Here is a 25,815-nt window from a genome sequence, read left to right as displayed (position 1 = left end):
TCACTTTCTGTTTAGACTTGTCAAGTTGCTGTGAAGTAGAAGTTAAAATCTGCTCCAAGGAATCTAACCTTCAATCTTTTGATCTGACCAGAAAGGGTCTCTAAATTCAAATTCAGAGCGGCTGATTTGCTTTCAAAACCTCTGCGTCAATTCTAGTCTTAATAATATTTCATCCAGTTTAGAATGCAAAGGAACTGTGTTTCTTTATGCTCTTTCTTAGAGTTTCCATCTTGCTTTCCGTTTTTCTCGTTTTTAGCTTCCAGACAAGTTTTTTTCACTTCTGAGTGATGCCATTGTAAATAAAATGAAATACTGTTACAGACAAAGCCAGTCTAATGAGAAAATTAAACTTTGGCGGCTGTTAGAAAAAGGGAAAAATTTAAAAAAAGGTCAGAGCGATGCCCTCAGCAACTTATTCCATCTAGTGCCAGCGAGAGACTCGAAATTATCCATTCTCATGGCATTGCTTCTGTTGGCCTCAATCCGTTAATCAGAAATGTGTGGAAACTCTATAACTGAGATATAAAAGCAAACAGAATTACTGGAAATACTCAGGTCAGACAGCATCGGTGGAGAGAAAACAGAGTTAAAGCTTCGGCTTTCTTTTATCCCAGAATTTTGACAAGCATGCATAGATTCCCTTCAGAGTAAGGTCTGCAAAAATCTCAATTGGAAGCAGATGTAGGAATCTGGAGAACATGGAAGTCAAAAGGAGTCTTGAAAATGCGACACGGTTAGTGTAGCAGTTAACGCAATGCTGTTACAGCGCCAGCGATCGGGACTGAGGTTTGAATCTAGCACTGTCTGTAAGGAGTTTGTACACTCTACTGTGTCTGCATGGGTTTTCCCTGGGGGCTGGTTTCCTCCCAATTTTCGAAATGTACTGGGGCTGTTCGGTGCAATTGGGCAGCATGCCTTTGGGCATGTATCTCTAGATTTTAAGAAAATGTTAGTGTTATCATAACCCAAACACATTGAAAGCATCAAAGAATATATAATGAGGTAGCAGTGGACAAATCAGATAAGTGAGGAAGAGGAGAAAATTTAGCATTATAATCCCAGGAGTTGAGGACCAAGGATTTGTAAAAATGTGCAGCAATGATGGAATAATTACATTCTGACATGCTTGAGGAAACAAAGTTTGAGGAGTGTAGCTATCACAGAGAGTTACTGGGCTAGTGTAGGCAGCAGAGGTACGACAGGGGAAGCACCTGAGAAATTTGAAAAGGTCTGATTTTTAAGATCAAGGCCATTGTCCTTTCACTGGCCTGATGGTTCATTAAGTTTTACCATCAGTACATCATTATCCGTCCCCATCTACAATATCCCAAAAGCTCAGTGTTAAAATGTAAGAAATCAATAAGCTTTCACATTTATGTCCAATATTTAATGGAACCAGATAATTCCATCTGTGCAGGAGCAAGTCAGCAGACATAGCAGCAGGCACTCATCTCAATCACAAATAGAGCTCACTTGATGCAAGTTTTCTCAAATTAACTCCCTGCTGGAAAGGGCACACCCCTCAGAAGATGCAGAGATGCTGTACACCTTTTACATAGCTGCTGCGTCCCAGGAAATTATTCCCATTTTCCTGGAACATAAGCTCAGAACGGGAATGAGGGGGCCCTTCCCATTCTGACATTTTACCTCCTAGACCCTTAGTCATTTTCCCGGAAGGTCTGCGGTCTAAAGTGACTTGCAGGCATTCCTTGACCATGGGGCTAATAAATGCGACGTAGTGATGACTCGCGACGACGCACTGTCGGGATGCTATCTAAACTCGCGGACAGAAGCAAAGATTTGCTGTTTTGGTCATTCCTGTGTGAGACTCTTCCTAATGGTAAGTTCCCGCAAAGTCTACGTTAAAACAAAACACTAAAGGCACCACATTGACCTTGAAAACAGTGCAGAGCAGATTCACAAGTGGTCACAGAGGCTGAAGCGCAAGGTATTTATTCAGGTCTGACTTTGAAGCAATTTTTGCATTACCTAATCAAACGATACTCATTTTTTGCTGAAGATTTGAGAACTGAGCATTAAAATCACAAAAGTATGGTAGGTTAGAGGAAGAGCATATAGATAGGAATCATGTGGAAATGACTTGATGGACACCATAGACATTTTGGATCAAATGGCCTTGTTGATTGCTGCAAGATTATTATTCTCTACTTCTCTATCAAATAATTATGGACATTCCATGATAAACACAAATTTTAACTTCATACAATAAAAGAAGCGGAGAAATATATGAATTGGCGGTACTACTGCAGCTGCTGTAACAGCAGGGCTGCCACTGGTGCGGACCTGGGAGAGGAGTAGGGCACCAGAGGGTGAAAATACCCCCCCCCCCCACACCCTGAACAGCGAGAGCTCAGTTGCTGAAGCACCTCTGGAGACCACCTCTTGGGAAGCAGCTATCTGGACTAGGGTGCATGAGGATGCCATTGGTGAGCAGGGCTCCCAAAATACCTCAGGGGTCAGTAACATCTTGATCGTATCAGGGGTGGGGGGAGGGGAATCAGGAACTGGGAGCTCCAGGTTCAACACTGGAATGGACAGGAGGGCAACCAGCTGCAGAGGTTGCGGGAGCACAGGAGGCAAATCCACGGATAACTCAGTATCTCTGAAGGGACTCTATTTTGCTGCTCTTTATCTATTGGTGGGGAGCCAGGCTAGTGGCACCTCTGTGTACCTTTACGGTAAGCAAAAGTTGTCAAACCACATAGATTCATGCACATGACATTGAAGAAATCTTGCTGCTAAATGTGTACCTCATTCTTGGAAGCATTGTTCGATGTGCATAGTGACATTTGAGAGTGTCCTGTCTGGCTGCCTTATTCTATGTTTCATAGCTGCAAAATATCGGACTGGAAGTCAAAGATCATTAAAACAACCCAGAAGATTTCCTCTACGGATGACATTCACCGGGAGTAATGCTTGAATAGAATTCCAGCACACCGTATCTTTGACCCACTACCTTCAAAAATGGGATACAGGTGCATCAAAATCAGGATTTCCAGGCTGGGAAATAGCTTCTCTTCTGGGGCTGTGAGATTAATGATCGGCATCCCGTAACCAGAGAAACACGGTTTTGTTCGGTTGTATATGTCGAATGATAATAAACTTGAACTTTTAGAAGATTTACACATCAACCAAATCAAATGTATGAACCATTATATGGTAGAAATGGCATTGCTTTTTGTAGAAGTGAATCCTATTTAAATTAAATGATTTTTTTTTACATCACACTAAAAAAACAAATTAAAAAATGCTGGAAATCCTTGGCAGATCAGACAATATATGTGAAGTTAAACAGAGTTAATAACTCAGGTCCATATCTGTTTATCAGATTGTTAACTCTCTCCATTTCACTAGTAAATCACAAAATTCTGTAGACACTGTGGTTGAAGTAAAAAACACACAAAGTGCTGGAAAAGTTCAGCAGGTCAAACAGGGTCTGTTATGTGGCAAAGGTAAAGATTCATATCTGACGTTTCGGGATTGAGCCCTTCATCGAAGTATGAGAAAATGCCAGCCAGCATCCGAACCAAAGAGTGGTGGGGGGTGGGATGTGGGCAAAGGAAGGTGGCTGAGGCAGGAGATGATAGGTGGAGAAAGGAGGGAGGGGACAGCAGCAATGAGGGGGAGGGGGAATGGCTGGGTGGGTGAAAGAACTGGAAAGACAGGAAAAGGGGGAGGGGAAAGAAAAGACAGCAGGTTTAGTGAAAGGGAGTAAAGTCAATGTTAATACCACCTGACTGGAGAGTGCCCAGACGGAAAATAGGGTGTTCTTCTTCTGATCTGTGGGTGTTCAGGGTGGAACAGTACATGGCCACCGACAGACGTGTGAATGCAGGAATGTGACTTGGAATTGAAATGGTTGGCCACTGGGAGGTCGCTGTGGTTGAGAACAGAGCAGAGGTACTGAGCGAAGAGAATGTCACAAAGGGAGCACCAGATGCAGTAAATACATTCTCTGGATGTACAAGTGAAGTGTTGCTTCACGTGAAGGGCCTGTTTGGGGCCCCGGACCGTGGTGAGGGTGCAAGTGTTGCACCTCCTACAGGCACAGGGGAAAATGCTGGGGGTGTTATGGGTGGGGAGAGATGAGTGCACAAGGAAATCACAAAGGTGGGGGGGGGGAGGACAGAAAGAAAATGTATCTGTGGTGGGATCCTGCAGTTGGTACCAGAAGTTTCGGCGGATAATGTATTGGATGTGGAGGCTGGTGGGGTGGTTGGTGAAGATTAGGGGGATTCTATGTCTCTAGCATTTCGGGGCAGAGGTGCCATGGCAGATGAGTGGGGAATGGAGGAGTTGTGGGTGAAGGCTGAGTTGATGGTGGTGGAGGGGAAGCCATGTTGTGGAAGAAGGCAGACATTTCAGAAGATCTGGACTGGAAGACCTCATCTTGGTGGTGGAGACGTAGAAATTGAGAGAAAGGGATGGAATCCTTGAAGGGGACAGGGTGTGAGGCAGCATAGTCCAGGTAATTGTGTGAGTGGAGGGTTTGTAGTATCCAACTTGTCTCTCGGGATGGAGGCAAGAGTGGTCCAGGGAGGGGAGAGTGTTATCAGAGATGGACCGGGTGAGTTTGAGCTCGGGGTGGAAGTTGTCCGTGAACTAGATGAAGTTGACAGTCTCATCGTGGAGGCACGAGGCAGCCCTGATGTAGTCGTCGATATACCAGAGGAAGACTCCATCAAGTGGATGAGCCCATTTCCCTGTATTTCATTTTTATTAATATTTCACATTTCCAGCATTTGCTGAAATTTGTGTTTTTATGCTTCAGGGATACTAGATGTTAGATGTCTTATTGCCATTTAAAGGAGTTTGGAAACAAACACACCCTTTGGAATGTTCACTGTAAATGGCATGTCATAATTAAAACACCATAGAAAAATAGATCTGATGATGTCTGTTGATAACTGTGAGTGGTTTCATCGCATTTCTGGTCCTGCATAAACAGCACTAGCATTCTGTCTTTTAAGATGGATCTTCTGGTATCTGAAAAAAAGAGTGATTTGTAATTCTAATTGATTTAAATACAGACCTGATAAAACCAAGGTGACAAACTGTTGGCAATTATCCCCTTAGCAATCACTTAACACTGTGCATAATAAAGAAAATTGTAAGTGTGTTCAACACGTTAGCACTTTATAATGCATTTGGTCTAATACAGATAGAGAAATTAAATTAAAAAGGCTATTTACCCTAATGTGGCACTGGTTAATTTGCATCTGTGTTAAATGGAAATCAGTTTGTCTAGGTTCTTATTGCTTGATTGAATTCCTACTGCACATCTAAATGGTCAAGATCGACTTTTTTCACGAGTTTTTTAATAGTTTGAAACAAATTCAGAATATATTACAGTGAGCAAAACATGGATTGACTCCAAAATACAATTGGTAATAAAACTGATAATTAAAAGATGATTGTTTTCTAAAGAAAGAACAAGACTTGAATTCCTATGGAACATTTCAAGCCTCTTTCAGAAATCCCAATGTGCTTTAAAGGCAGTGAAATACTTTTGAAATTTAATCACTGCTGTGATGTGCAGATTAAGCCCTCACGAATGGGAATAGCTGGGTAATCTCTTTTTGGGCATTAAATGAAGAAAAAGTATTGGCCAGGGAGAAGTAAGTACCCTCCTCTTCTTCAAAGTTTGCAGTGGAATTTTTAACATCTAAATACAGACTCCTGGGGAATTTAATGCATCATCAGTAGGAGAAAAGAATGGTAGATATTTCAAGCTGATATTTTCAATATCTCACTCCAGCAGGGCGTGGTACCCACCTGTTTCAAACAGGCGTCGATCTTACCGGTCGGTGCCCAAGAAGAGTGCAATAACCTGCCTTAATGACTATCGACCAGTAGCACTTACATCAACGATGAAGTGTTTTGAAAGGCTGGAGTGAGCGGTGACATGAATACATTCCAGTTCGCCAATCATGCCAACAGGTCAATGGTGGATGCCATCTTACTGGCCTGGAACACCCGGACAACAAAGATGTATACATCAGAATGCTCTTTATCAACTACAATTCAGCATTTAACACCATCATCCCCTCAAAACCGATCAGCAAACTCAAAGACTGCAGATTTAACACCCCATTGTGTAATTGGACCCTGGATTTCCTCACCTTGAGACCACAATCAGTGAAGATTGGTAAGAACGTCTCTTCCACAATCGCCATCAGTACTGGAGCACCACAGGGCTGTGTTCTTAGCCCCCTGCTCTAATCACTTTACACCTGTGACGGTGTGGCTCGGTATGACAGTAACACCATCTACATATTTGCCAAGGATACCATGGTAGTGGGTTGTATAAAGGAAGGGGATGAGTCAGCGTATAGGATGGAGATTGGAAACTTAGCTGAATGGTGCACCAACGACAACTTTGCACTCAATGTCATCAAAACTAAGGAGCTAATGGTTGACTTCAGGAAAGCAAAGCCAGAGGTTTACAATCCAGTGATCATTGGGGGATCAGAGGTGGAGATGGTGAGCAAGTTTAGGTTCTTGGGAGTCACTACCTTGGAGGACCTTTCCTTGACCCAACACACCAATGGCAGTGAAGAAAGCACATCAGCTCCTCTACTTCCTCAGAAGTTTGCGGAGGTTTAGAATGACACCGGAAACACTGGCAAATTTCTACAGAGGTCTGGTGGAAAGTGAGCTGACTGGCTGCATCACGGTCTGGTAATGGGGACACCAATGCCCCTGAGCATAATGCCCCTCAAAAACTAGTTGAGACTTTCCAGGGTATCACAGGCAAAACCCTCCCCTCTATTGAGTACATCTACAGGGAACACTGGCATCGGAGGATAGCAGCAATCATCGAAGACCCACTCCACCCAGCACACGTACTGTTCTCGGTGCTGCCATCAGGAAAGAGGTCTCGGTGCCTCAAGACTTGCACTACCAGGTTCAGGAACAACTTCTACCCCTCCACCATCAGACTCTTCAACGACGCTTACATGTCCACTTTATTGATTTTCTTTTGTTCTCTTTGTGTTGGACAGTCGATTTGTTTACATTCGGTATCCATTTACAGTTCTTTTATTTGTTTGCATGTTTATGCTGTGCACAGTTTATTTTTTGTGTGACCAATTAGTGGTATTTCTGCTGTGTCCACAGGAAAAAGGAATCTCAGGCCTGTATGTGATGTCATCTATTTACTCTGACAATAAATCTGAAATCTGAAATCCTTGATCAAGACAGCTCCTATCCTATTTGGTTCCACCACCACACCTGGCAGCCCATTCCAGGCCTTTATCTGTCTCGATAAAGTGTGGCATCTTAAAATTCTTTCTCTCCCACTAATATTAATTGACCCACTGAGCTCCTCCAGCAGATTGTGTCAAGCTTCTGCAGTCTCCTGTGTCTCTCAAATGTTTAACATTGACCTGGGATTAAACAACATTTCCACAGTTGAAACTCCCTCGGTGCAGTTCGTTTGTGACAAACCTGGATTATCTACTCAAATATCATTATTACGAACCCATAGTCATTGGGTTCAGTTTCACTTGGTCTTTTCTCATAGACCAATGAAAAGCAAATATTGCTCGGTTACATATAACAACAAACAATTAAAATATTTTTTAAAAATAGTTCCATTTTGTTCTTTGGACCAAGCTTCTCCCATAGCAGGAAACTGTCGATAGTGGAATCTGGAGCCAAAAGCAATCTGCTGAAGGAACTCAGCAGGTCGAGCAGTATCTGCGGGGGGTAAAAGGAATTGTCAGCATTTCATGTTGCAAACCCCCCCCCCCCGCCCCCTTCCCCCCAACAAGACGCAATGAACCCAGTATTGATGAGCGGTCTTGATCTGAAGTGTCATCCATTCATTTCCCCTCCACAGATGCTGAGTTCCTCTGGCAGATTTTTTTTTTGCCTTTGTATTCTAGATTAAAGACTTGTCCTATTCAAAAGTGGAGCTCAATATTCTACCCTAGTGGCCAGAGGGTCAACTGTTTGCAATTCCGGTCGCTCCATTAGAGGAAGGATGCGGCGAATTCGGAATGGGTAAGCAAGAGATTTACTGGGTTGTTGTTATGGCGAGAGTTTGAACCATCTTGGTTGTTTTCTTTGGAGTGTTGGAGGCTGAGGGGTGATCTGATAGAAGTTTATATATTTATGAGAGGCATTGATAAGGTAAACAGTCAGAATCTTTACTTCATGGTGAAAATGTGCATTTATGGTGGTAATGGAAGGGCTGTGTTAAACCACCTGAGACCATCTCTCTCTCTCTTTCTATCTCTCTGTCTATCTCATTCTCCTTTCTTTCTTGATTTGCTTTTTTTTTGGAATGAAGACATTAAAAGAAAATGATTTTTTATATCAGTGCATCAATTGAAAAAAAAACATCACTACCCCAACCATGAGGGATTCTTGATGAATTATTGATTTTATACTTTTTATATAATACATTGGATTTACTGCAATGGGAAAAGATAAAGAATGAGGGATTTGATGAGGAGGGCAAACAGCAAAAAGTAAGGCAAGGTAAGATTTATTTCCCTTTTCTTAAGTTGGCTAATTCATTATAGGGACTGCATTTGCAGTCAGTGGAAAGGTGTGCTCATCCTTTGAGGCATGGGAGGTCAGGGAGCTCAAAGGTCCCTGGTGACTATGTTTGCAGGAAGTGTGTACAGATGAAGCTCTTCTCAGACTGTATGGATTGACAGGAGGCACAGTTGGACTCATTGAGGAGGGAGCCACAAAATACCTGGCTCAGTGAGAAGGTTTCTTCTGTGAGCGGACTAATGGGTTATCTCTGACTTCATTAAAATGTGGGCTATGGTGTGAATGCTGCCCACACTCTTAAAGTCATTGATCATCTCCTTTGTCAATGATAGAGAGAGAGAGAGAGAGAGAGAGAGAGAGAGAGAGAGAGAGAGAGAGAGTGTTAGACTTAAGAGTTTCGGGGAGGTGGTCAGCCAATTAGTTGGGTGGCAGATAATGCAGGAGCCTCATGTGACTCTCCCTCCTCTCAAGCACATACACAATTTTGAGTACAGTTCAGGGGGAGAGCCCGACTGCAGCAGCCCGAATAGTGGTGCCACCTCGGGCTCTGCTGACCAGCAGAATAGGGCAAGGTCAAAATCAGTAACAGTGGTTGGGGCTCTTTCGTCAGGGGCAGCCAATGAAGGTGACTCCAGGTTAGCATGTTGAGTTCCAGTTCTTAGGGTCAAGGATATCGTAGAGCAGGCACAAGATCCAGGGACAAAGAAAGTTCGTACATTTTGGCTGTTGCATACCCTGTATCCCTGTAATAATTTGTCAAATACAACATTTGATTACAAAGTTTGCTTTAAGACTTCGGTACTCTATGCACGCGGGCAAAATTCTGACTTGCGTCCATTTTGAGATATGACTGATCCTTCAGTCACAATTACAGGTGTAAGTCGGGGCACCTGTATTTATTTATTCTTTTGTACATTATCTCTTTTTCTGTTTCATGGCATAGGGTGGTCCTTTTAATTTACTCTTTTATTAGTGGTGTATCTTAAGTGGCTACAGCAAGTAAGTTTTGGTACATCTGCTCATTATCCTTCTCTATCAGACAATAAACTGTCATGCTCAAACTCACAGAAGCTACATTTCCACCAGCAACAAGAGTTTGAAACAATTTAGTGGTAATGAAGTCCTTTGGAATGTCCTGAGGATAGAAAGATGCTCCAGAAATGCAAGTCCATTCCAGCCCTCTAAGCTCAACTGATGAAATTTAATTGAAAGTGTTTTATCAGTCACCTTTTCCCCTTTAACATAATTCTCTTTTCTAATCCATTTCTTCAAATTAGAATTTGATTCTATTAAGAAGAATTGTACAGTGGCTGTGGCTTAATTTCCTGATATAAGAGGGAACAATAATATTTTCAACCCTCGTGCTACTGGTCATCAGAGGGAGAAGGTGCTTGAAAATCTCTCCCTGAAATGCAAAGGATCACCGAGGAAAACTCCATCAAATTTTCATGCACCAAAGGCTGTTCAAAACTTCAATTGTTTTATTTTTATCTTCCAAAAAAAAACGATTGAAATGATTTTGGGCTTGATGGTTTCATTCAAACCACCCACCCACGTTGGTTATATTCTATCTATCAAGCTCCTTTCATTTGTTAGGTCTGATACCAAACAGTGCAGATTAAATAATCCATTGCAGCATGACAGAGAACTGGCGGCAGCCAAAATAGATAACTTTTTAAACTCTGATGAGAATTCAGTCAGTTCAGCTATGCCTCTCTGGGAAGAAAAGGATCATCATTAGTTACGCTTCAACTAGCGAGAAGAGAAGGTCTCAGTGAATGAATGTTCCTAAAGCCAGGATTTAAAACTGCAAAGTAAACAGATAATAGCAGCTGTTTTGCTGCAGCCTCATGTGACAACGAAGGTGCCAAGAAACAATCTTTGCTCATTGTAATTTGCTTATAGTTAGACTCTGGAGACGGGAGCACAAAATTCCAGGTTGATGCACCAACGCACAACCAAGGGAGTGTGGTGCTGTCTATCAGATGAGACATAAAGCAAAAGCCCTGGCAGTTAGAAGTGACAGATCGCCTCGAGGTGAATTTAGGGATTTATCTCAAGAGCCCTGGCTGCAAACAATGTCAGAAGAAATATGAAACAATTTAATTATAGTTGTATTGCTCTCACAACCGTGAGATCATGCACCATAAGATTGAAGGACAATTTATTTCCCGATGTTATCCAACTCCTGAACCCCAGATGCTGTCTTTGCTCTCTCTCTCTCTCTCTCTCTCTCTCTCTCTCTCTCTCTCTCTTGCTGTCGCTCTCGCTCGCTCTCTCTCTCTCTCACTCGCTCTCGCTCTCGGTCTCTCTCTCTTTCACACTCTCTCTCTTCCCACTTTAATACCTGGTCTTATTTGTCATATTCTGACTGAGATATCTGCTGGTCTGCTCACAAAACGACCTCAACCACCACATCTTGGTACATGTACAATAAATTTTAACTTGAACTCACTGTATTGCAAAATATATGGAGTGGAAAAATAAGGAAGCCTTCTGCAAAGTGAGAATGCATGGGTAAGACTATATCTGGAGTAATAAGAGAGGTTTGCTCTCCAAAAATACACTTTCTTGGACATGATGCAGCAAAAGTTGATCAGAATGATTTCTGGGAAATGTCTTCTGAGCAAAGATTATGGAGGACAGGCCTGTGAGCTCTCAGGTTGAGAAGGTTGCGAGATGAACTCATTGGAATAGATATTCTTGGAAGATATTGGCAGGGTACATGTCACTCAAGAAGGGTGATTGGAGCACTCGCAGGCCACTTTTATCACTGAATAAGAAACCCAGCACATAGACATGGTGTCAAGTAGTCTAGGAAAAACATTTCTGTTTAAGACTGTCCAGGGAGAAAATAATGTGCCGTTCCTTAAGTTTATGTTTCACCTAAAGTTGTAAAACTTTGATCTTTCCAATTTAAGATGACTGGCACTCCCACCTGTTTCCACTGTTTCCGTCTCTTTACTACTCTAGTACTTCTTTTTCTTCCCTCTAAATTATCTTCCACTCTCCCCCCTTTTACGTTGTTTCTTCCCCACCTCTCACACCTTCTGTCCTTCTCACACTTTCTGTTAATAAAAGCCCTGTATTAGTATAACACTTGTCTGGTCCATGTCTATGGCATATCAATTTTATTAACAGATTATAGCCACCACTAAACTGGCCAGTGGGAAAGCATCTCCATCTGTTATACCAGTAAGGTGGAGTATCTTTACAGCCATAGTCGATAGCAAGCAGTCAGTATAATACGACCCCCCCCCCATTACATCATCACAGGCCTCTACCTTTGCTTCTTGCCCCCACTATCTATGTAGTCTCACCTTTATTTAATATTAGTCAATAAATGGTCCCAACACAAAACATTGACTGACCATTTCTTTCCATGGGTGCTGGTATGATGGTGTTGAATGCCAAGCTGTGGTCAATGACATAAGTGTTCCTATGGTTCAGGTGATCTGACGCAGTGGCGGGCTAGTCAGATGGAAAGCATCACTAACCTGTCAGGAAAATCAGAATGACGTAAAAAATAGTTGCTCCTCAAATCTGTCAGGCTCCCTAGAAAAACGTTCTGTGGGTCCTGCCCACTTGATCTTATTCAGGTGCAGAGGACTGTGCAAGATATTTGAAGTGGGTGGTAGGTTTTCAACTGTGAGAAGAGCAAAGCTGGTCAGAACCTATTCCTTGAATGCGCTATAAACATTTGATAGGAGACAAGACTGGTGAATGAAGTATTGCTTTCTGTCGAAATCTATGAGGCATTTTTACAATGTTTGAATGCCTAACATCAAAAGACATTTAAAAACTATTAGAGGTAATGTAAATAAATCAAAAATTAATAAAAAATAAACTAAATTAAAGTTTATTACACACACATTAGAGCACTTACAAATCAAGAAAGACTTTAAACATCAACAGTTGAACAAAGAATGACAATGGGTGGAATAGTTAGTCAAGTGGTTGGCAGAACACTATTACAGCACCATCAATCCAGGTTTGAACCCATTCCTTGTACCCATTCTGTGTCCATGTGGGTATCCTCTGGGTGCTCCAATTTACTTCTCCCATTCCAAAGTCGTACAGGGCAGGTTAATTGGTCACATGGGTGTATTTGGCTCATGGTCCGGAAGGGCCTGTTGCCATGCAGTTTCGCTAAATAAATTAAATTTAAAAATAACCAGTACTGGAGGAACTCAGTGGGTCAGGCAGCATCTGTGGTGACACGGGGACGGTTAACATTCTGGGTACTGTTTCGCAGATGCTGCTTGACCTACTGTGTTCCTCTTACAAAGAAGATAGAACACAGAACAGGCCCTTTGGCCCTCGACGTTATGCCACCTTTATATTCCTACCAAAGAAAAAAAGTACTAAACCCTTCCTACCCCGTAACCTTCTATTTTTCTTTCATCAATATGTCTCTCTATGAGTCTCTTAAATACTTCTAATGTTTCACACTCCACCACCATCCCTGGCAAGGAATTCAAAGCACCCACATCTCTATGTGTAAAGCACTTATCCCTGTTGCCTCCCATAAACATTCCTCCTTTTACATTGTAGAGATGTTCCCTGGTGTTTTCTATTCCTGCCCTGGGAAAAAGGTGTTGGCTGTCCACCTTATCTATGCCTCTCAGAATCTTGAAAACTTCTATTAAGTCTCCTCTCATCCTTCTTTGCTCCAAAGGGTAATGTTCCAGCTCTGCTAACCTAGCCTCATAAGACTTATTTTCCGATCCAGACAACATCCTGGTAAATCTCCCCTCCAGCGTATCCATAGCTTCCATATCTTTCCTATACAGATAGACCCCTACTTATAATGAGGTTCCATTTCAGGACTGAAATAGTAAGGTTAAATTATTGTAGGTTGGGGTCTACAGTCTGGTAGTATTTTACCTTGTCCCTGCAAGAAGGCCAATGTCGCCACTGCTGGAGGCCCGGGAGCCTGACGTCTTAGCTGCTGCTGAGATGCCAACATCCCCACTCCTGCCGGGAGCCCATGGTGCTCCAGGTAACTAGGGGCAGCAGCGTCACCTCACAACCTACGTTGTGATTTGCAAGTACAGATTGCCGTTGCTCTCTCTCCCTCTTCAATCTCTCTCCCTCCCCAGCGATGGCAATCTGCGCTTGTGTTCCAAAACACCTTTTTTTAAAAATGGCGTCAGGTCTTTCAAAGCACGACACAGGTAGACCCCGACTCACCTTTATTTAAAACAAATTCTGATCATTGTAACTTTGAAATATCGTACGTCAGGACGTCATAAGTCAGGGTCTATCTGTAATGAGTTGACCAGCAATACTCACAGTGTCATCTCATCAAGATTTGTAGACTTGCAAAAGACCTCCTGATTCTTGAACTCATTCCCCCGATTAATGAAGTCCAACACTCCATTGGCCTTCTTATCTATCCTATCAACCTGCATGACAACTTTTGTTTTTTGCTCCAGATTCCAACATGTACAAATATCTGGAATCTCAAGTTAAGTAAAGAACACTGGTAGAAAATCTGAATTTCATGGATGTGCATTCCTCCAAATGTTTGTTTTATGCTCCAGATTCCAACATCTGCAGCCTGTCTTGAAGTTTTAACTGTTTGATGCTCTTTGACCTAATAATACTTCATCCGTATATGCTGCCTTTATTTCCTTCAGCATCATTTAGATTACTGATTCTCAGAGAACCTTAAAATATCTCTTGTGGCTTAGAATGGTCAGGCAAAATGCACGGGCTCAACTCCGACCATGTGGACTGCAACAAGGAAAGGTCAAGAAAAAGCCATTGAGTTGGATTCATTGTTAATATTCAAGTCGGAGGTTGACATAATATTTAAACTTCAAGGGAAATATAGACAATGGAGAGAGAGCAGGAAATTTTAATTAAAAAAAATTCTTTAAAAAAATGTAGCCATACAGCACAGTAACAGGCCATTTTGTCCCACGAGTCCGTGGCACCCAATTTACACCCAATTAACCAACAACCAGGTACATTTCAAATGGTGGGAGGAAACCAAAGTCCCCGGGGATAAGACATGGGAGAATGTACAAACTCCTTACTCACAGAACCCCAGTCCCGATAGTTGGCGCTATAGCCGCTACACCAACTGTGCCACCCCCCGAAAGTAATGTTCAGACCAAGAGTGGATCAGTTACGATTTCACTGAATGGTGAAGCAGGGTCAAGGAGCAGTTGGCTCTCCCCGTTCCTATTCCTTATGTTTTTATGCTCTATAACCCCTTTAAATACTAATGGGAGATTTGCTTCCAACATTGAAGCGAGGTCTCGGGGCATGACAATTTCTTTCAACGGGTTCAGAGCACTGCATTTAGCATAGCAGATTGTGCAACACTATATTACAGCCCCAAAACCCGGGTTTGAATCCAGCACCGTCTGTAAGGAGTGTCTATGGTCTCCCTGTGACCTGTGTGGGTTCTCTCCAGTTTCCTCTCACCCTCCAAAAATGTGCAGAGTTGCCAGGTTAATTGGGCGAAATTAGGTTTCAGTGATTGGAATCAGCTTCTACCATGTTGTAAATAAATTTAATGAAAAATATAATTTAACATACAGATGTTCTGCTGATAAATGAATCACACCACTCAGCCTCCTGTAAAACTGGAACAAATTGTTTTCCTGGTAGACCATCAGAAGAAGATGGGTTGTATTGATGGACTTTCAAGCAATTCCTTTGAAAATATTATAGTGTAATTCAATGAAGTGAAACACTTTAGGAGCTTTTATAATTAATTTATTATATGCATGACATAGAGAGGACACATTGAAGGAAAAGACGCAAGTACCTTGCAAGCAGCTTGAAGGTAACTGAATGTAAACTTGACTTATGTTTTATTTCCTGCCTTATCAGTTTCCTGGAAGTGCAATCCAAGTTTGGGTTGCCTGAAACATTGACCTATTTTTTTTTACCCCCACCGATGCTGCTCGACCCACTGGGCTCCTCTTGCAGATTGTGTTTTAGCTCCGGATTCAGGCAGCTATGATTTGGGTAACACATTTGTGTTTTCAGTAGCCTCATATTTAACCCCTGATGTTCACGTGTTGATCTTCTAAATTTCTGCAGTCCTCCCCTCCCCAAGGGCTTTAACTCCATCCAAAAGCACTGTTCCTTACTTCACTCCTGGCCATGATCCATCAGAGCTTGATGCAACTGTGCATAACATCTGGCCATTTGTTCTTCGCAATCCATAAAGGGATGAAAGCTTTGCACCAAAATGGAATAAATGGAAACATGAACAGAATGCCCTTAAGGCCAACTTCCATTACAATCTTTGATTATTTTCTACAACTGTCTATATTTCAATGAGCTATGCCCGTAGATCCCAGTGATGTTTAAATTCTCAAGTTTGTACATTTTTAACATTCATCATGTACTCTCTTCCAGCCATTCTCAACCTTTTTGTGGCTATGACCCCAAACCTGAGGACTCTGCTCTGCCCTCTTCTCTGCAAAGCAGAAAAGTTTTGGTTTTTCTACATTACTATTTGTATTTCGTGAGGTGAAAAGAAAACAAGACATTTACAATGTGCTGTGGAGAGGGCAGGTGGGGCCTTCAGGCTCCTGTTATTCTGACATCCATGTAATTTATTGCTTCAGTTATTGTATGTGGGAAACTTGGACGTTTCTTCCTATTAACTGAGTCATTAACATTTTTTACATAGTCGGTAGGAGAGATGTATGGAAGAAACTAAAACTTGACTGCTTCACAAGAAAAAAAGGTCCATTAGCTTTGAGCTTCATGAGATAATTAATGAGGGCAGCTTGGTGGCACAGCTGGTAGATCATCGGCCTCGCAACACCACAGCCCCAGATTCAATCCTGACCTCAGGTGTTGCCTGTGAGAAGTTTTCATGTTCTCTCGATCATGTCAACAGCTACCACCAAGTGGTCCATGATCTTCATCTAATTGCCTTGAGAATGTGGGTGAGGGTTGGTGAGAAGGTGGGAGAATAGGAAATGGGATTGATGCAGGATTGCTGTAGAATAGAAGGTTGATGGTCAGCATGGATGTTTTTTCGAGATACAGCACGGTAACAGCCTCTTCTAGCCCATGAGTCCATGCCACTGAAATACCCCAATTGTCCTATAAACCCTAATTAACCTACAAACCCTGTATATTGTTAGAGGGTGAGAGGAAACCAGAGCACTGGTGAAAACCCACACACACACACAGAAAGAACTCCTCAGAGTGTTAGATCCAAACCCACGTGGTTGGCGCTATAATAGTGTTACGCTAACTGCTATGCTATCCTTGCTGCTCCTGTTGGGCTGAAGGGCCTTTTTACATGCTGGTTCACACCATGACATCTGTGTCCCTATCAACTGAGGGAATGGATGGAAACCATCAAGGGTTGCAGAACAAGAGGCTTCAATCTTAAAATTAGAGCCACACGATTTTTCATGATAATGCGAAGAAACCTTTTGTTATACGTGGAGAAGATGTTCTTGAATGCTGTGCCTGAGATATCTTCTGAGGCTTCTAATGGGGAGAAGAGAGGTGGGAAGATAGCGGGAGGGGAGGTCAATTGAGGTACTTGAGCTGAAACACTTAACCAACTCGATAAAGGAATTCAACTCAAAATGTTGACCATTGTTTTTCCTCCCATGGATGCTGCTCGACCCGTTGAGTTCCGCCAGCAATTGGTGTTTAGTTTCAGATTCCAACATCTGCATTCTCCTGTATGTCTCCTGATAAGTCACAATCATTTTCACGGGGAGAGGAATCTAAAATTAGAAAGCATAGACAGCCCGCTACGTTTAGACTCCCCAACACAGGAAATAGGCCATGATGATTTAACCTACCTGTACCCCTCATGATTTTATAGTCTCACCATTCTAACTGTTCTCATTCATTCATTGACCACATAAGTACTGTATCTTTTTAGCTGATCTTTTCATCTCCAATTTTCTGCCGACAGAATTAAGAACAGTCTTAGAATTTAAAAAGTACCAATTTACAACAGAGATGAGGAGAAATTTCTTTAGCCAGAGGGTTGTGGATTTGTGGAATTTGTTCCAACTTGCAGCTGTGGAGGCCAGATCATTGGGGGAGTTTAAAGGGGAAATTAATAGGTATCTAATTAGTCAGGATATAATGGGATATGGGGACAAGGCCGGAACTTGGAACTAGATGCAAGAACATTTTAGCTCCGGAGATTTCACGGAGCAGACTTGATGGGCCAAAAGGCCTGCTTCTGTTCCTTGTGAGAAACATTCTCCTCTTCCACCCTCCCTGTATCTTAACAATCTCCTTTTGAGTTCTGACGAAGAGTCTCTGAGCTGAAACGTTGACTCTGTGTCTTTTTCAGCCTGATATAACCATATAACCATTTACGGAGCGGAAACAGGCCATGATGGCCTTTCGAGTGCGCACCAGTTCATTAGAACAACTCCACTAACTCAAACCTCCCACTCACCGCCAATAACCCTCCAACCCCCTCATCTCCACGTACACATCCAACCTTCTCTTAAATGACAAAAGGGACCCTGCCGCAACTATGTCATTCCGAAATTCATTCCATTCTGCCACCACTTGCTGAGTGAAAAAACCACCTCTGATATTTCTCCTGAAGTGTTGCCCCCTTACCCTTAACTCATGGCCTCTTTTTCCAACCTCCCCTGCTTTCAGGGAAAAGAGTCTGTTTATGTCTAGTCTATCTATTCCTTTCATAATTTTAAATACCTCAATCAAGTCCCTCTCAGTCGTCTATGTTCCAATGAATAAAGTCCCAGTCTCCTTAATCTCTCCCTGTAATCCAGATTCTGTAAGCCAGGCAACATCCTTGTAAACCTTCTCTGCACCCTCTCCACCTTATCTATATCCTTTCTATAATTTGGAGACCAGAACTGAGCACAGTACTCCAAACCTGGCCTCACCAATGCCTTAAACAGCTGCAGCATCACGTCCCAGCTCCTATACTCTATATTATGATTTATGAAGGCCAGCATACCCTATACCTTCTTAACCACCCTGTCTACATGGGAATCCACCTTCAGTGAACTCTGTACCATAACCCCCAGGTCCCTTTGCTCCTCTACGTGCCTCAATCCCCTCCCCTTAACTGTATATGTCCTATTCTGGTTATTTTTACCAAAATGCAACACATCACACTTGTCTACATTGAATTCCATCTTCCATCTTTCAGCCCATTCTTCCAAACAAACCAAATCCTTCTGTAATCCAAGAAAATCTACATCTCACTATCCACTGCTCCCCCTATTTTCATATCATCGGCATATTTGCTTACGCAGTTAACCACACCCTCCTCTAAATCATTAACATAAATGATAAACAACAAGGGACCCAGCACCGATCCCTGAGGCACCCCGCTTGTCACAGGCTTCCAACATGACATACAGTTGTCCACCATGACTCTCTGCTTTCTATCTTCCAGCCACCTCTGAACCCATGTCACAATCTCTCTACTAATTTCTAGTGACTGAACCTTCCTTATTAATCTTCCATGTGGAACCTTATCAAAAACTTTTCTAAAATCCAAATAGATCACATCCACCGCTCTACCTTCATCCTCCTTTTATTGTCACTTCCTCAAAAAACTCATCAAGGTTCGTCAAACATGACTTTCCTTTTACAAACCCATGCTGGGTGCCCCTAATCAATCCCTGACTATTCAGATATGTGTATATACTATCTCGAAGAATACCCTCCATAACCTTCACCACCGACGTCAAACTTACTGGCCAATAATTACTTGACCTATACCTACTGCCTTTTTTGAACAATGGAACTACATATGCAACCCTCCAATCCTGTGGTACCACCCCCACCTCCAGTGATCTTTGAAAAATCACTGTCAGTACCCCTGCTATTTGTTCCCTGACCTCCCTTAAAGTCCTGGGGAAAATCCCATCAGGACCAGGAGACTTATCCACCCTAATTGACCCTAGAAGCTCCAAAACTCTCGTTTTACTAATCCCTATCCTTTCCATAACTAAGCCCCTTGCCTCTCTTATCTCGTATAGCCCAATGTCCCTTTCCCACGTGAATACGGACAAGAAAAAATTGTTCAATATTTCTCCCATCTCATATGGTTCCTGACATAGTTCACTGGTCCCATCATCCAGTCGACCTATTCTATGTTTAACCCTTCTTTTACTGTTCACATATCAGTAAAAACCCTTAGGATTCACCTTCGCCTTATTAGCTATGGACTCCTCATACCTTATTTTTGCCTTTCTAATTTCCCTCTTAAGGTTCTTCCTTCAATCTAAGTAACGATCATACATTTATCTCCTCAATCCTTTGTTTTTTTTATATTTGGTATAGGCCTCCCTCTTGTTCCGAACCAACTTCTTAATTTCACCAGAAAACCACGGCTCCCTCATACCTTTAGTCTTCCCCCTCAAATTTCCTCTACATCCTTTCAGGCAAAAAGATCAGCCCACACAACTCTGCAAATCCCTTCTCATTTCTCCAAATCTGGCCTTCCCCCACTCTAAGCCCTTCAACCTCGGACCCGACCTATCCCTTTCCATCAGTAAGCTAAAGCTAATTGGATCACTGGATCCAAAGTTCTCTCCAACGCTTACCTCCGTCACCTGCCTCTTTGCATTCCCAAACAACAGATCTAACACTGCTCCCCCTCTAGTTGGCGTCTCAACATATGGCTGAACAAAGCAAACCTGAACACAATGCATAAATACTAAGCCAACCTGCCCTTTTATTGACTGCATTTCCCAATCTATGTTTGGAAAATTGAAATCCTCAACCAACACCACCCTATTTCTCCTGTACATCTCACCTACTTCCTTGCACATTTGCTCTCCTCGTTCCCTTTCCCCATTTGGAGGCCTATAATATACCCCCATAATAGCAACCTCAGCCTTCTTATTTTTCAGCTCTACCCACACTGCCTCCCTCGACGAGCCCTCCAGTTTACCTTGCCTCAGCTCTGCTGTAATATCCTTCCTGACAAGAAATGCCACACCTCCCCCTCGTCATCCACCAACTCTGTCACATCTAAAGCAGGAAAATTCTGGAACATTCAACTGCCAGACTCAACCTTATTTCAACCACGTCTCGCTAATGACCACAACATCATAATGCCACATGTCAATCCACACCTTTAGCTCATCCAGCTTCCTTACTACGCTCCTCGCATTAAAATAAATACATCTCAGGGATCTCCTACATCCTACCTTCTGCATAACCTCCTCTCTTCCATTCTCACTATTTTCACTACATCTTTTTACTACTTCCTGCTTTTCCTCCCTCAAATTATTTCAAACTTGTCTCTTTACTTAGCCTATAAACCCTCACCCTACTGTCCTGACTAACTTGAAACCCTGTCCCCAACATACTAGTTTAAACCCCCCCCTGACAGCCCAAGCAAATGCCCCAGCCAGGAGACTGGTCCCTCTGGGATTAAGATGTAACCCATCATTACGGTATAGGTCCCATCTTCCACAAAAAAAGGTCCCAGTGGTCCAAGAACTTGAAACCCTGTCTCCTACTCCATCCCTTTAGCCACTCATTTAACCTCCACCTAATTCTATTTCTGCCCTCACTGTCACAGGAAGCAATCCAAGATTACCCCCTTAGTGGCCCTCCTTATACAATGCACTCCCAACTGCCTATATACTCATTCTGCTGGACTACTTCCTTCTTCCTTCCAACACCATTGGTACCAACATGTAACACAACCTCAGGCTCCTCACCCTCCCCTTTTAGGATGTTCTGAACGCGCATAGTCGCATCCTGGACCCTGGCACCAGGGAGGAAAACCACCATCCGGTTTTCCTTATCGCGTCCAGAACAACCTCTGTCTGACCTCCTAACCATTGAATCCCCTATAACTATCACCCTTTTCCTTTTATCCCTACCTTTCTGGGTCACAGAGGTTGACCCCGCACCTCTTCTGATCTTCTGAGTATTTCCAGCATTTTCTGCTTTTTATGCTAAAGCAGAGCTTTGGATGCCCTACTTATCTTTTTGGCTCAGGCCATTCCCAATCGAGAATTGTTAATGCAACAACCTCCTGTATGTCGCTGTATCACTCACCTCCATCTCTGTTCACCAAACCACAGCATCTCCAATTGAGGTAAACAAGAATTCAGCAGATTTTTAAATTGAGAAATATAGCATAGTAAAAGGCCCTTTCAGCCCCTGATCCCGGGCCACCCAATTACACCCATGTGACTAATCAAAGTACTAACACTGTACATCTTTGGAACATGGAAAGAAATGAAATAAAACCCACACAGACACAGGGAGAACATACAAACTCCTTACAAACAGTGACCGATTTTAACCGTGCCATCCCAGATTCTGGAGAACTGGAGCAACGCATAAAATTGCTGGAGGATTTCAGAAGTCACCCAGCATTCATGGAAAGCAAATGGCAGTTGGTGTTTCAGGCTTGATATAGGCACAGGACCTAAACACCAAACTGTCAATTACTTCCCATGGATGCTGGGTGGCCCGCAGAATTCCTCTAGCACTTTGGTGGATCTCTGATAGTGTAAGTCTCCATTCTCACATCCCTGCTCCAGAGTAACAGTCTGGATGACTGCACCCAGAATGCAGAGGGTCCTGTTGACATGGAGGTCCCCAAGCCACAGCTGATGGCCAGCCATGTTTTATTGATAGGTAATGATACTGATCTAAAGATTCTTAGTGTGGCACCTGGATTCAAGAAAAATAGAAGGTTAAGCATGTGAGGGTGGGAAAAATTAGATTTTTTTTTGGAGTATGTTTCCGTAGGTTTGAACAACATTTTGGGCTGAAGGGTCTGTAGTGTTCTGTAATGTTCGATATTTATTTAATTCTGACAACCTTGTTGCATACACGTCCCTTTTTCAATAGGCTAGGGACACACTTGGAGAGTTATTCCTCCCAAGTTTCTGTTCAACATCTTTGTTACACTACACCCTCCATATTTCTTTTATTATTGCATTACTTACTGCACTTAAATATGATTTGACTTGCTGGACAACACATAAAAATGAAATTACCAGTGCATCTAAGTTCACTGCACCTGGGCAACAAATAATTCAATTCAATTCAATTCCATTCCATTCAATTCAATTCAATTCAGTATCTGTAAGGAACACATTAAAAAAAACCTGCCATTTACACAGAGCAGCGGTGCAGCGGGTAATGCTGCTACCTCTCAGCTCCAGTTTGGATGTACATTCTCCTGCCAATTTTCCCTTCAGGTCCTCCCACTCCCGCTCAAACGCTTGCAGGTTAACAGGTTGACTAGCCAGGGCAAATTGTCCCTCATGGAAAATCTGGCTGAAGTGAGGTTGAAATGGGATCAGCAAATGATTTGTGTCAGTGGGAGACTGAGGGGCAGTATGGACACAATGGACTGAATGGCCGACTTCTGTGCAGTGTAGGATTCCATTCTGGCTGCCTTATATTGAGAATAGCCCAGAAATATAAAGTCCCATGTTTAGAGAGCACCGCCTGTGCAACAGTCAAGCAGGAAATGCAGCAGCTGACAATGTCCAGTTATGTTTGCAAGCTGTATAAATATCACACTACATTGAACCTCTGGTGAATATTACGTTTGGACAAAGAAAGCAGAGAGAAAATGTCAAGCCTTACAATTTATGAAGTGGTGTTGCAGAATGTCAGGTAGTTTGTATTCCACTGAGTGTTTGGATACCCAGATTGTTTGATTTACAGGAGAAAGCTTTGAGGGACTAAGTAAATTTACATAATTTTGCATATTATGCCTTTGAACGAAATCACTCACTGCATCATAGCTCCAACACTACATTTTGCAAAGTCCTTGGATAATAGTTCTTTTTTAGAACTGTACTATTGGGATACATCTGAAAGAAGACAGCGGTGTTTTTCAACATTTCTGAGTTGAAAAGGTATTTCCCATTCTTCCCAGAGAATTAAAAAAATGTTTGAGGTGACTTTGGTCTTATATTTCATGATAAAGTTGAAAGTGGATCCCCCTTGTTGGTCTGTTCCTTAAGCAGACTGCCAAAGTCAATCGGCACAATTTCACATCATTATTCGAACTTTCAAGCAAACATCAGGACCTTACTCTCCTGGCAATAAGAGTCCTTGTCAAATCCTTCAGGTACAGTCAGAGGCTCCATGATACAACATGCTCCCCTTGAGAAGGCTGCGTTGGAGATAAGACGGTCATCCATCTTATTCTTTAATCTGACCTTGGCAAGATCTGCAAGAGAACGGGGATCTAGCAGCCTGAATACCTGAGTGACACAAGACTTTGTGTCAGCAGGTTGTTCCCAGGGAGACAACCTAACCCCTTCCCTTCTACTATCAGGGAGCTACTCTCTTAGCCCTTTGTCCTCACCCCCATATCCACCTCTTGCGCTCCTCCCCCTACCCATTCCTCCCTCCGTTCCCACCTTTTTTATTCAGTAGCCTGCATTTTTCTCATACTCGATGAAGGGCTGCGGTCAAAATGTTGGTTACCCTTTGCTTTCTATGGATGCTACATGGCCTGCTGAGTTTCTCCAGGACTTTTGTGTATTGCACAGTGTCTGCAGACTTTCCTGTTTAACACCGTTAATATAATATAAATGGAATAATATGGCTTGTGATAAAAATGCTGGAATGAATATTCTACAATTTATACTTACAAAATATTGTAATTAAAATATCCAGTAAAGAATCACAGAGCATGGTATGTCTGTTTGGGCCATTAAGAATTTAAAGTCACCCCATTTTTGAACACTTTTATTCCATGATGCTTCACGTTCATTTAAATGCTTCTGAAATGTTGTGAGACTACTTGCCTCTCTTGACCACTATCAAATGTGAGTTCTTGTCAAACTCTTTGCTGAAGTCCATGTCCACACCAATATCTGTACTGTTGCACAAAAGCAGTGGAGAAACTCAACAGGGCATGGTGAGCCCTTCCTCTGGAATGCCTTCTTCACCTCCGCTGCCACAAAGGACTGTCCACACAATTGCTACAGTTTTTTTTTTACCCAAGATAACTGAATATTCATGATCTTATTTTTATGTATTTATTGTCTCTTTTTTTAATTCAAGTTGTTGTTTTATCATGTTTTTTCTCAATTAAGTACCTGCTCAGAATTTTGTGCATATGTACATTGTACAATGTTCATGACAGTAAATTCATTCTAATTATGATAGACCGTCGGAGCCAACACAGTCTCCGTAGGCTGAACATCCTTGTCCTGCACCATTCTCAGATTCTACGCTTGTATTCTCATTTAACACATGACTTTAAAATCAATGAACTCTGAATATAACAAGATCCTCAATGAAATAAAACTTAATTTTCCAACTTCAGTGTCTAATACTGTGACAGTAAGCCAGAAATCTTTACATAATTTGACTTTGTTTCATTCACATTTTAGCAATTATACATCGCCAGCTGCCATACTGTGTAGGTTTCTCCTTCGTGTTGTCTTTAATTACAGACCATTCATGTTCGATATATGATAACACAAAGCTGTACAGAATTGCCATAGCTACAGATGGTTGTGGTGCATTAGAATAATGTTCATAATCCCTCATTGAGTTCAAGATGATTCAAATCACTATTGCTCAGTTATTTGTGTTAGGAACATGAGAATATTTAGGAATGAGGAAAAGCCATTAAGATCAACAAGCAAATCTTTCCATGATAAATCGACTTAAGCCAGTTGTCTTTTAGAACATCTCCCTTGCATTATTTTTTGGCTGCTAGGAGAGAGGTTCAGCAAGAGTGCTCTTTGTGCTTGAATGTTCTCTCAGTACCTGCAAAGAGAAGCTGTTTCCAGGAGATGCTGGAACATTGTTGGAGATCGTAAAAGCAGCAGATTAAGCTGTTGTAGACGAAAATGCTGGAGAAACTCAGCAGGTCACACAACATCCATAGGAGGTGAAAGGTAACCAATGGTTGTCATGTACATTAAAACCCCTGTCGTCCAGAATTCAAGCAAATGACAGCCTCAGTTAACCGGTAAAAAAAATTGTGGAAAATAAATAGGTTAAAAAATTGCAAGTTTTTAAAATTGACGTGTTTCACCATTAGTTCACCAATCATGCAACATGCAATCTCAAGCAACTGGAAACTTCACTTCTCCAGCATCTAGCAATCCCCATTGGTGCCGGATACTGGAGATTTTACTGTACTATGGTTAAAAAAAAGCTTGACTTAATGACTAAGAAGAGGAATAAACTGAGAGGAGGAAGTGTCCAACAGTAGCATTATTCACCAGCATCAAGACCTGCTGAAGATGTTCATAGCATTCATTTGAGTCCCTGGAAGCATTTGACGCCAATTAATCAGTCATGTAACATAGCAGTTAGCACCATGCTGTT

The 25,815-nt window shown here is 42.3% G+C and overlaps 1 long non-coding RNA gene across 2 annotated transcripts in view; it reads left to right on the top strand.

Annotated features, from left to right (window-relative positions):
• The window catches only part of LOC138744024 (uncharacterized), an 82,454-nt gene that overhangs the window by 39,510 nt on the left and 17,129 nt on the right, over positions 1–25,815 (top strand). For both annotated transcript variants that reach the window (XR_011345205.1, XR_011345204.1), the window contains exon 3: positions 7,911–8,028. This is a non-coding gene — a long non-coding RNA (uncharacterized lncRNA). The remainder of the gene's footprint in view (positions 1–7,910; positions 8,029–25,815) is intronic.

The sequence above is a fragment of the Narcine bancroftii genome, chromosome 10 (genome assembly GCF_036971445.1).
Source record: "Narcine bancroftii isolate sNarBan1 chromosome 10, sNarBan1.hap1, whole genome shotgun sequence".
NCBI lineage: Eukaryota > Metazoa > Chordata > Chondrichthyes > Torpediniformes > Narcinidae > Narcine > Narcine bancroftii.
Note: the sequence above shows the minus strand (reverse complement) of the source record. Positions and strands in the feature narration are given on the sequence as shown.